The sequence below is a fragment of the Astyanax mexicanus genome, chromosome 1, assembly GCF_023375975.1.
Source record: "Astyanax mexicanus isolate ESR-SI-001 chromosome 1, AstMex3_surface, whole genome shotgun sequence".
Classification (NCBI taxonomy): domain Eukaryota; kingdom Metazoa; phylum Chordata; class Actinopteri; order Characiformes; family Acestrorhamphidae; genus Astyanax; species Astyanax mexicanus.
In genome coordinates this window covers 75,793,390-75,803,321 of record NC_064408.1, presented here as the reverse complement: position 1 = coordinate 75,803,321, position 9,932 = coordinate 75,793,390, and the positions used below count along the sequence as shown (strand labels likewise).

Genomic DNA, 9,932 nt, shown 5'->3' with positions numbered 1-9,932 from the left:
GTTTGGTCACACCTTCCCATACAGTGTTTTTATTGTTTGTTTGTTTTTTTAATGAATACTGAAGTCCAGACTGAATACAGACTATGAAGGAACACATAAGAAATCATGTAGTAACTCAAAAGTGTTAAACAATCCAAAATACTCTCATTTAGGGTGGTGCTGTTAAGGTAGGCTGAGGTAACTCTTGGTCTTTATTTCCTGGGGCGATCCAGATGAGGGCCAGTTTTATCATCAGCACATTTTTGATGGTCTTTGCGACTGCACTTAAGGGTGCTTTCAAAGTTCTTGAAACTTTTCAGGATGACTATTTTTGTAGTGATTTTTTCACTTTATTTAGTTGAGGAGTTACATGGATTGTAATATGGATTATTGAAATTAGAACATTACTCAAAGAGTGCTAGTCACTGTATACCATCTCAACCTCTTCACAACACAACTAATGCTCTCAAACACATTAAGAGAACAAGAAATTCAAGTAATTAACTCTTGACAAGTTCAGCACAGCTGTTAACTGAAAGCCATTCCAGGTGACTCTACCTCAAAAAGCTGACTGAGAAAATCCGGACAAGATATGCACAGCTGTCATCTAAGCAAGATGTGATACTTTAAAATATTTAAAATATAAAACACATTCTGGTTTGTTTAACACTTTATTGTTTACTTAAAAAAATCATATGTACCAGATTGTTTGTAGATTTGGCCATTCGTAAACTTTCTCTTCTCTCTCTGTTGGACCTCATTTTGAGAGATTGCATGAAGGACTACCAAATACAAACATAACAGCTGAAATTAACTGGAACAGGAAACACCTGGCCATGAAACTGCTTATCACTTATTATTTATTATTTTAGTTTATGGAATTGGCCTGGTCTTGGACTACACAACATTTTGGATGGGTTACTTTCCAATGAAAGAAAAATATCCAGAAAACTGCCCCATATGCGATATTTTTACTAAACCCAGCAAGTTCAAGTTAGAGTCCACACTACAATCTACTCTACAACTACATTTTTGTTACTTAATGTAATATCTATTGAGATGCCATACAGAGACAAAATTTACAACAATCAAGCAAAAAGATAGACCTGGCTGTATATTGCCTTTTCAAATTGAAGCAAACAGCTACACACCCTTAACAGTGTTCTATCTGTTGCATTTGCAACATATAAAAGTAATAAAAGCTTGACTAATGTTCAAATACTGAAAATCGTACTTGTTATTAAGCAGAAAAAATGTACATAGGTATTAACAAAATATTAGATGAATATACAACACAAATATAAGATGTAGAAAGAAACACATTTATTTTTAATACTTACAATTACAGTATAGTAAAAAAATATTTATTTTCTTTTTTTATTTGTTTGTAATACTGTTACAAATGACAACTGCAATTTTAACTGCATTTGTCTGCATGTTCATCAGTGATTACAGCTTACCAATATGCTATGGTATATGTGTTGTTAAGTATTAACAGAGTTTTGGTATATGGAGCGCGCCTCAATTACAAGCTCCTCCCCTTGGCCATATATATACCTCCCTGTTTCCCCTCACCTTTGTGACGTTCAACCTCGCGTGACTGCCAAGTTACCTGTTTTCGAAGTTCACCGTCACTCACTCACCATGGATCTGGATCTAGTTGCCTCGGACTCGGAGTTGTTTTCCGGCTCCTCGTCCGTTGCTTCATCCCGCCCCACTTCAAGGTTGCGATCCGTCGTCTCCGTGCCCGATGCCCCTGCTATTTCGGCGGTTACCGGCTCCCAGGTTCGGCGAGGCCGTTCCCCAGCCCGACGTGATCGCTCCCCATCCCGAAACCACCGCTCCCAGGCTCGGCGTGGCCGCCCCCCAGCCCAGCGTGATCTCTCTCCGGCGCGGCCGCTCCGGCGTGGCCCACCCCGGCTCTGGACGTTCCCGCCGTTCATCTCAGGCCTCCCCTCCTCCCGCACGGCGCTCCCAGCGTGTATCTCGCCGCAGCAGCTCCCCTGTGGCCTCCACCTCCCGTGCGCTGCTTTCCCCATCTCCGGCTCCAGCCCGCTCCATGTCTGAGTGGACCGTCGCTGGTTTGCAGAAGGTCCTCAGGGACCGCAGGATCCATTTCTCCCGTTCCGCTCCTAAGAGGACCCTCTTTTCTCTCTTACTCTCCTCAGACGCCGCCATCCGAAGATCCCCTGCGCGGCTTCCGCGAAGCCGCGATGACGTCACCTCAACTTCACCCAGGCGGCGCGGCCGCCCCGCCCACACTCCCTCCAGCCGCTCCACCCCCCCCGCCGGTGAGGCGGGCCCCTTCCTTTCCACCCGGCCCATTACCACTCTTTCTTCTGTCTTTTCCCGCCTTTCTCCTCCCTTCGTTGCTCCTCTTCCTTCTCTCTCCTCTTTGCCCCCTCCTGAGTTTTCCGCTCTTCCCGCCAGTGGCCTCGTTTCTTCCTTTTTCCCCCCCGTTTCTGTTTCCGCCCCCTTGGTTCCCGTTCCCGCCCACAACCCCCCCGTCCACCGAGTTCCTCGAGTTCCCCAAGCCCCCCATGTTTCCCCCGTTATTGTTCCCTCCGACCCACCTGTTCCCCATGCTCCTGTTCCCTCCGGCTCACCTGTTCCCCAAATTCCACGAGTTCCCCAAGCCCCCCGAGTTCCCCAAGCCCCCCAAGTTCCCCAAGCCCCCCCTGTTCCCCCTGTTCCCATTTCCTCTGATCCCCCCCAGGCCGTTCAGCAGCTAACATCACTTTCTCTTCCTTTCACTCTCTCCTCAGGTGCTCCGAGTGTTCAAGCTGCCCAGCCTCTCCTCCCCACTCCTCAGGTCCACGACGGCTCCTTCTCCCTCTCCACCGCAGCTCCCGCCGGTGCCCGCTCCTTCTGCCCTCCTCTGGTTCAGCCATCTCTACGCCAGCGAATCCTGCAAGGTGCGGATGTAGACCTTTCCTCTCTCCTACGTCCATCAGCTGACGCTGCGGCGCCCCGCCTTCTCGATGTCGGGGCGTATCGCTCACGCTCGGATCTTCTGAATCCCGCGCCTCCAAGATCTTTACCGTGCCTGAGTTCGCTCTCACGTTTTCTACCTTCCGCGATGTTATCTGCGCTGTTTTCCCTGCCCGCCGGCAGGAACTCGATGATTACCTGTCCATCATCCTTGACATGGCTGTGCGATACGGAGGATCGGGATTTTATGAATACCATCGCCTTTTCTCCGCACAGGCAGCTGCGTGCCTGCAGCAATGGAACATCGCTACCTATTGGGGCACCCTGAATCTCGAGCTTTATTGCCGTATTTTCGCTGGCCGTCCTTCCCTCTCCTGCGAACTGTGCGGTCAGCCGTCACACCCAGTCTCAGCCTGCTCACTGGTGATCTCTGCTCCTGTCACCGCTCCTTCTCCTGCCCCCCCCTCTCTCCTTTCACTCCCCTTTGCCGGTGCACCTTCAGCTGCACCGCGTCTCACTACCTGGTTCTACCTAGGAACCTGGAACTACCTGGAACTACCTAGTTCTCGCGATTCGCGCGGAAGGCGCCTTTATTTTCTTGGAAATCAGGCCGTGTGCAATAATTTTAACGCGAACGGGTGCCGTGCATCTTCGTGTCGTTTCCTGCACATCTGCTCTTATTGCGCTCAGGCTCACGCCCGCCCTTCCTGCCCCCACCATCCCCCCAGGTTCGGGCTGACTGCTCCGCTATCTGTCAACCCCGGTAAACGTACCTGAACTCGCTGCTTGCCTGTCTTCTCACCCTGACCCTGTATCGGTACGCTACCTACTCGATGGTTTCACTTTCGGTTTTTCTCCTGGGCTCGTTTCATTGCCGGACTTTTCTTTCTCGGCTCCCAAACTGTCAGCAGAATCTGAACCCGACGTTGTCTTCTCTCTCCTCGCCAAGGAGGTTTCTGATGGTTTCATGGTCGGCCCCTTTTCCTCTCCCCCTTTTTCTACTTTTCGGATTAATCCCATCGGCATTGCCACGCGCAAATACTCGGGGAAGAAACGCCTCATCATTGACTTATCCGCTCCCCATGGCTCTTTTGTTCCTTCCGTCAATAGCCTGGTGCCCAGCGACGAGTTTTCTTTGTGCTATGCCCGCGTTGATGATGCGATTTCCCTCATCAAACTCGTCGGACGCGGCACTTGGATGGCCAAAGCAGATATCGTCTCAGCTTTTAAGGTCTTACCCATCCATCCTGACTTTTGGCACCTATTTTGCGTGCGCTGGAAGGGGCGTTACTACTTCGCCACCCGGCTCGTTTTCGGCTGTAAGAGCAGCCCCAAGATATTTGACTGTTTCGCTGAGGCACTGTCCTGGATCCTGCTCAACGTGTGTCGCATTCCCTATGTCGTGCACCTGCTGGACGACTTTCTGGTCCTCGACGCCACGTCTTCTCCGCCCGCTCGTTGCATCACCTCCCTAGCATCAGTTTTTCACCGCCTGGGCGTTCCGCTGTCCGCCGAAAAGACCGTTGGTCCGTCTACATTGCTCGAATTTTTGGGGATTTTGCTGGACTCTGTCAACTTACAGGCTTCTCTTCCCCGCGATAAGCAAACTCGCATCTCCCAAGTTCTCTCAGAGTTTCTGCAACAGCCTCGTTGCACCAAGCAGCAGCTCCTGTCGCTTCTCGGGCATCTGAATTTCGCCATGCGCATCATCCCACAAGGTCGCGCTTTTATTTCCCATCTCCTCCTCCTCGCTTCTTCAGCTACATCCTACTTTCAGTTCGTCACCCTGGATGAGGCTTGTCTAGCAGAGATACGTTTCTGGCTCCTACTCCTCTCTCATTGGAATGGCATTTCGTTTTTTCTTTTACGACGCAGTATCTAATCCTGTTGATATTCATCTCTTCACGGACGCCGCACCTTCCACAGCCTTTGACGGTTTCTACGACGGCAGATGGTTCGCCTCCCAATGGCCTGCCGAATTTTTTCAGCTCCCCTTGGATCTTTGTGATTCATCCGCGCTTCGTGAACTTTACCCCATCATCGTCGCTGCCCTGCTATGGGGACACGAATGGACGCGATGCGTCATTTTCACACACTCTGATAATCTAGCCGTAGTAAACGCAATCAACAAGGGTCGGTCAAATTCCCCGTCCTTAATGCCATTGCTCCAGAGGCTCACGTGGCACTCCATCATGCATCAGTTCATTCTCAAAGCTGTTCACATTCCTGGTTCATCTAACCCCATTGCTGATTCTCTGTCTCGTTTCCAATTTCAGAAATTCAGGACATTGGCTCCACTCTCAGACCCACATCCAACCCCAGTTCCACCTTATTTGGACACCATCTTCCCGCTGCACACGCCTTCTACAATTTGACTCTCCAATCCCAGGACCTCATTCTTAACGCCGTTTCCCCCAACACTCTTTCTACTTACTGGACAGGATACTCCTTTGATCTATTTAGCACGGCCAACTTCCTCACCTTTACCAGCTCCCGCCTCTACATTCGATCATCCTCCCTCAAAGTTTACCTGTCAGCTATCAACTTCTTTCATAAACTCCTCCATGGCTCACCTCATCCTTTCGTTAGTCATCCTCAGATCACACTGCTTTTAAAAGGCATTAAAAGGAGCGAACCTCCTCTCACTCACAAACGTCTTCCCCTAACCTCTCACATTCTCTCCTGCTGCCTTTCCACTCTACGTTCCGGACAATATTCTCCCAACATTTCTCAAACCTTAGAAGCTATGTTTTTTGCTAGCTTTCTTTGGTTTTCTCCGAGTTTCAGAATTTACCACTCCTTCCACCACTCATCATCCCTCTCTCCACCCCTGTCTGTCTGATATCACCATCCTGGACACCGACACCCTCATTTTCAACATCAAGAGAAGCAAAACTAACCAATTTGGTATATATACTCCAGTTTACATATTCAGACTTCATTCATCTCTCAGTCCTTACGAACCTCTCCAGCTCTACCTCCGGTTCCCCTGCTACCAGTCATTGGTTTCATTATCACCTCAAGAACGTACTCTCCCTCAGTGGATTTAACCCCGCACATTTCTCCGCCCATTCTTTCAGAATCGGAACAGCCACTACAGCTTCTCACCAAGGTTTACCTGACCACACCGTTCAGATCCTCGGCCGCTGGTCCTCCCATGTCTATCACAGCTACATCCGCACTCACGCTCGAGACCTGTTCACTGCCCACAAACTTCTAGCTTCTGTATTTCCTTAATTCCATTAACTTAATTCCAAACTATCCCCCACGCTGTTTCCTAGAGCGCGCATACACTGAACATTTCGGCAAGCGTGAGAAGGAACACATTTCAAAATAAAAGTCCCCCCCTTAATATCACGACATTATGCTATGGAGTGGTATTAAAAGGAATCCACATGATATCACATGTTATGTCTCATATCACATGTCAATTTCATGTAGTCCTGGTAGTACACAAAATAAAAGCCCTGTAAATTATAACAATTATGTTAATTAAATAATAATAATACTAATAATACTACTACTAATAATAATACTTGTATGTGTCACTCACTTAATAGCAGGGCATTATAATGTGTCATTTCAAAATAAAGCCCCTTTAAATTGTAACATTTATGTAATTTTACACAATGTTTAGACTGTTATTAAAAGAAATCTGTCTGATATCACAGTTCAATTTCATATAGTCCTGATAGTACACCAATTGTATGTTTCACTCAATATCAGAACATTTTGATGTGTCATTTCAAAATAAAGGCCCTTTAAGTTATAACAATATTTTATTTCAACACAATGTTTAGACTGTTATTAAAAGAAATCTGTCTGATATCACAGGTCAATTTCAGATAGTCCTGATAGTACACAACTTGTATGTTTCACTCAATTAATATCAGAACATTTTGATGTGTCATTTCAAAATAAGGGCCATTTAAATTGTAACATTTATTTAATTTTACACAATGTTTAGACTGTTATTAAAAGAAATCTGTCTGATATCACAGTTCAATTTCAGATAGTCCTGATAGTACACTACTTGTATGTGTCACTCACTTAATAACAGAACATTTTGATGTGTCATTTCAAAATAAAGGCCCTTTAAATTATAACAATATTTTCTTTCAACACAATGTTTAGACTGTTATTAAAAGAAATCTGTCTGATATCACAGTTCAATTTCATATAGTCCTGATAGTACACTACTTGTATGTGTCACTCACTTAATAACAGAACATTTTGATGTGTCATTTTAAAATAAAAGCCCTTTAAATTGTAACATTTATGTAATTTTACACAATGTTTAGATTGTTATTAAAAGAAATCTGTCTGATATCACAGCTCAATTTTATATAGCCCTGATAGTACACCACTTGTATGTTTCACTCACTTAAAATCAGAACATTTTGATGTGTCATTTCAAAATAAGGGCCATTTAAATTGTAACATTTATGTAATTTTACACAATGTTTAGACTGTTATTAAAAGAAATCTGTCTGATATCACAGCTCAATTTCATATAGTCCTGATAGTACACTACTTGTATGTTTCACTCAATTAATATCAGAACATATTGATGTGTCATTTCAAAATAAAGGCCCTTTAAATTATAACAATATTTTATTTCAACACAATGTTTAGACTGTTATTAAAATAAATCTGTCTGATATCACAGTTCAATTTCATATAGTCCTGATAGTACACAACTTGTATGTTTCACTCAATTAATATCAGAACATTTTGATGTGTCATTTCAAAATAAAGGCCCTTTAAATTGTAACATTTATGTAATTTCACACAATGTTTAGACTGTTAATAAAAAAAATCTGTCTGATATCACAGTTCAATTTCATATAGTCCTGATAGTACACAACTTGTATGTTTCACTCAATTAATATCAGAACATTTTGATGTGTCATTTCAAAATAAGGGCCATTTAAATTGTAACATTTATGTAATTTTACACAATGTTTAGACTGTTATTAAAAGAAATCTGTCTGATATCACAGTTCAATTTCAGATAGTCCTGATAGTACACTACTTGTATGTGTCACTCACTTAATATCAGAACATTTTGATGTGTCATTTCAAAATAAAGGCCCTTTAAATTATAACAATATTTTATTTCAACACAATGTTTAGACTGTTATTAAAAGAAATCTGTCTGATATCACAGTTCAATTTCATATAGTCCTGATAGTACACTACTTGTATGTTTCACTCACTTAAAATCAGAACATTTTGATGTGTCATTTTAAAATAAAAGCCCTTTAAATTGTAACATTTATGTAATTTTACACAATGTTTAGACTGTTATTAAAATAAATCTGTCTGATATCACAGTTCAATTTCATATAGTCCTGATAGTACACTACTTGTATGTTTCACTCACTTAAAATCAGAACATTTTGATGTGTCATTTCAAAATAAAGGCCCTTTAAATTATAACAATATTTTATTTCAACACAATGTTTAGACTGTTATTAAAAGAAATCTGTCTGATATCACAGGTCAATTTCATATAGTCCTGATAGTACACAACTTGTATGTTTCACTCAATTAATATCAGAACATTTTGATGTGTCATTTCAAAATAAGGGCCATTTAAATTGTAACATTTATGTAATTTTACACAATGTTTAGACTGTTATTAAAAAAATCTGTCTGATATCACAGTTCAATTTCAGATAGTCCTGATAGTACACTACTTGTATGTGTCACTCACTTAATATCAGAACATTTTGATGTGTCATTTCAAAATAAAGGCCCTTTAAATTATAACAATATTTTATTTCAACACAATGTTTAGACTGTTATTAAAAGAAATCTGTCTGATATCACAGTTCAATTTCATATAGTCCTGATAGTACACTACTTGTATGTTTCACTCACTTAAAATCAGAACATTTTGATGTGTCATTTTAAAATAAAAGCCCTTTAAATTGTAACATTTATGTAATTTTACACAATGTTTAGACTGTTATTAAAAGAAATCTGTCTGATATCACAGTTCAATTTCATATAGTCCTGATAGTACACCACTTGTATGTTTCACTCACTTAAAATCAGAACATTTTGATGTGTCATTTCAAAATAAGGGCCATTTAAATTGTAACATTTATGTAATTTTACACAATGTTTAGACTGTTATTAAAAGAAATCTGTCTGATATCACAGTTCAATTTCAGATAGTCCTGATAGTACACTACTTGTATGTGTCACTCACTTAAAATCAGAACATTTTGATGTGTCATTTCAAAATAAAGGCCCTTTAAATTATAACAATATTTTATTTCAACACAATGTTTAGACTGATATTAAAAGGAATCTGTCTGATATCACAGGTCAATTTCATATTTCATTTCATAATTTAAAGGGCCTTTATTTTGAAATGACACATCAAAATGTTCTGATATTAAGTGAGTGAAACATACAAGTAGTGTACTATCAGGACTATATGAAATTTAACTGTGATATTAGACAGATTTATTTTAAGAACAGTCTAAACATTGTGTAAAATTACATAAATGTTATAATTTAAAGGGCCTTTATTTTGAAATGACACATCAAAATGTTCTGATTTTAAGTGAGTGAAACATACAAGTAGTGTACTATCAGGACTATATGAAATTGACCTGTGATATCAGACAGATTCCTTTTAATAACAGTCTAAACATTGTGTTGAAATAAAATATTGTTATAATTTAAAGGGCCTTTATTTTGAAATGACACATCAAAATGTTCTGATTTTAAGTGAGTGAAACATACAAGTAGTGTACTATCAGGACTATATGAAATTGAACTGTGATATCAGACAGATTTCTTTTAATAACAGTCTAAACATTGTGTAAAATTACATAAATGTTACAATTTAAAGGGCTTTTATTTTAAAATGACACATCAAAATGTTCTGATAGTAATTGAGTGAAACATACAAGTAGTGTACTATCAGGACTATATGAAATTGAACTGTGATATCAGACAGATTTCTTTTAATAACAGTCTAAACATTGTGTAAAATTACATAA

At 41.4% G+C, this 9,932-nt stretch overlaps 2 pseudogenes; both read left to right on the top strand.

Annotated features, from left to right (window-relative positions):
- The first annotated feature begins 3,574 nt into the window (after positions 1–3,574).
- Positions 3,575–5,345, top strand: LOC125804523 (uncharacterized; annotated as a pseudogene).
- A 26-nt stretch (positions 5,346–5,371) lies between these two features.
- Positions 5,372–6,147, top strand: LOC125799018 (uncharacterized; annotated as a pseudogene).
- Positions 6,148–9,932: the final 3,785 nt, after the last annotated feature.